This window comes from Carassius gibelio, chromosome A11 (genome assembly GCF_023724105.1).
Source record: "Carassius gibelio isolate Cgi1373 ecotype wild population from Czech Republic chromosome A11, carGib1.2-hapl.c, whole genome shotgun sequence".
NCBI lineage: Eukaryota > Metazoa > Chordata > Actinopteri > Cypriniformes > Cyprinidae > Carassius > Carassius gibelio.
The window spans coordinates 7,302,385-7,305,379 of NC_068381.1; the positions used below are offsets into that span (position 1 = coordinate 7,302,385).

The following is a 2,995-nucleotide window of genomic DNA, read 5'->3' on the forward strand; positions in this document are numbered from 1 at the left end:
GTTTTACTCCACCTTGATTGCTCCCAGCTTGAAAGAGTGCAGAGCGATAGAGAGAGAGAAATAGCACATGTGACCAGGCAGAAAGAGTGAACACAGCTCATGCATGAGGGGACACGACACTTGAAACGGGTTACATGCCTGACTTGGCTTTGTAGCTGAAGATAATAGCATGAACCAGCTGTGAATTGCTTGTTCGATACCTGCGCAAGCACGCTTCCATTTGTACACCGCAGAAACACAAGCCAGCGCATTGAACGAGGGAGAGAGAGGCAGAAGGAGAAAGAGAAAGAACAAACACTTAACAGCTATTTAGGGAGAGGAGGAGAGAGGAAGGAGGGGCAGAGCAAGTCAGAGAAAGAGCGAGTGATTTGTTTTATCTCAGAAGTGAGGAACATCAATCTCTAATCATTGTCTCTATGCAGGGGCATCAGTAGGACATAGATCTGTTTGAGAGCTATTTAAATAGGTGCTATTTTAAGGGGTGGAAATACATCAAGAAAGATTGATCAATATGTTGCGCTGGATTTGAAAAACACATCTGGATTTGACCAAATGTCTAAATATCATGCGTGGTATACTATTACTGTTATTTTAAAAAAATGACTTTGATCTTTTAAGCCGTTGATGCCACTCAATGGTTTTTTTTTTTGTGTTTTTTTTTTTTGGAAAGAAAAATATCAATTTCAAAGCATAATAGTCACTTTAATCTGGCTTGCCCTCATAGATATACACAAAGCAGTTAGCAGTTACAAAACGAGGATTTGTAAAGAAGCCAAGAGGAAACTGGTTTTCCTTTGCTAAAGTAAGGAAATTTTGCTTCCTTTTAACAAACGCTGAGACTCACCTGCTTTCATTTTACAACAGTGAGTGCAGGTTAGATTAAAGTGATTATTACGTTTATAATATGGATATTTTTCTTTCAGAATTGCATCGATTCACTACAGGAGACCTTTGTTCATTTTTTTTTTTTTTTTTTTAAATGTATGCACTTTTTATTAAACTTCTCTTCAACCAATGCAGTGTAACACATGCTGAGTGGCATCAAACAGCTTGAAAGATCAAAGACAATTTTATAAATAACTCTGAATGGATTCGTATGAAAGAAGAAATTCATATACACCTAGGGTGACTTCAATGTGAGTAATTTATGGGCTAATTTGTATTTTTGGGTGAACTAACCCTCTAACTATAAAACACACAATTTATTTGTAATTTTTTTTTTTCCGTACAACAAAAGTCAGTTATCAACTTTCATATCGCAATGAGACTGATATCTTCTTTTGTTTTGCAGAAGTGAAAGAAAGAACAACATGAGAGTAAGTGCTCCCTACATTGGATCGATACAGAGAAGATTAGCATGGCCCCTGCGAAAGGATGACACCCAAATCTGTGAAGCGCTCCACCTCTTTTGAGGGAAGTCGTGGCCTAGAGGTTAGAGAGTTTGACTCCTAACCCTAGGGTTGTGGGTTCGAGTCTTGGGCCGGAAATACCATGACTTAGGTACCCTTGAGCATCCTGGCGTATCTTCCTATTGAAAGCCACTGGGTGTGCAGGAGTGGTATGTAAACCCCATCACGTTCAGTAACATTGTCACCCTTGATTTCCACTTAAGAGTGTGCGCCAAGGCATTGTGAGATCATAAGAGGCTACTCTTAACATAAGTGTTATGGCAAAATAAGAGTCAGGACGAGTTAGATGTGACTGTGTGTCTTATTTTTAAAGCTCTCTTTCCTCAGAAGTGTGTTGGACAGGTTTATATTGTGATCCAGCAGTGCATCAATGGAATTATGACTGGTTTTCATTGGTTTCTACCACCTCAGTCAGAAAAGCAGGGTGTACTGATATTCGAATTGTCCCTTCATTCAATAATTTTCTTCTAATATGAATCAAAGTTTTTCAGTATAAACATGTATATACTTCTAAATTCACACACACACACACACACACACACACACACACACACAGACAAAAAGCAGTTAATAATACATTTTATCTTGCTGAATGAAAATGAAGCCAATTTTAGGACCATTCAAATTCACTTTTTAAATTGACTATTTATTTTATTTTCAAATTCTCATTACTAAAATAAAAAAAATTATCTCATAACTGTGATGTGATAAAAAAAAAAAATTCTAAAGTATGTATATTAAGGGTAGTATTTACAGTAAATAACAACAAACTATATTATATTCTCATATTCTGTAAAACAACACGATAAAAAAAAAAAGATCCCCATTGATAATAAAAGGAATTTCTAAAAAATATATATTTAAAAATGTCCATGCACATTATGGTAATGATATTTTTGGTGAAAGTAATGATAATTTTTATGTTGTTTTTGGGTTGAGAGGTAACATTTTCATGAGATTCTCCCAAATGTATCCTAAAAAAAAAAATACACATTTATAAGGCTTTAATAAACCCAGCTGAACAGAGATGATGTGCCGTTTTATTATTCCCAATGTTCCAAATTAAACAACGATGAATAAGGGGAGAAGCTCTGTGTATTGTTCTCCTCCTCACTTCCTGCTCATTCTCTTCCCTCTAAAATGACCCCTTGTCCACAAATCTTTTTTTTTTCTTTTTTGGTAAATAATAAAAATAAATGGGGGCTAAATTGCAGCTGGAGAACAGAGTTGTCTCTCAGTAGCTTCCTCAGGCATGATTTCAGCCTCATCCTGGCCCTGTGACATTCACACATGGTCTCTGTCGTCATATAAACAGCCACCTAAAATATGTACGCACATATTCCTTTCTTCATTCTATTTTACGGTACTTATATATTTTACAGAATGTGTGACACCCTCAACTGGTTCTGGTTTGACAGATCTACTGTGAGGATTCCAAGCAACAAGCTCTAATAAAGAGCATGTGTTGGGACAAAAAGTGTGCGAATTAGTCAAGGACAAACCAAATTAAGAGCTGAGAAAAGAATTTCATCATTGATGGAGTCTTTGACCTTGTTATAATTACTTTGTTAGTTGGAATGAAGAAA

General features: G+C 36.2%; 1 pseudogene; it reads left to right on the top strand.

Moving 5' to 3' along the window:
• The first annotated feature begins 1,312 nt into the window (after positions 1-1,312).
• On the top strand, positions 1,313-1,409 carry LOC128022860 (uncharacterized; annotated as a pseudogene).
• Positions 1,410-2,995: the final 1,586 nt, after the last annotated feature.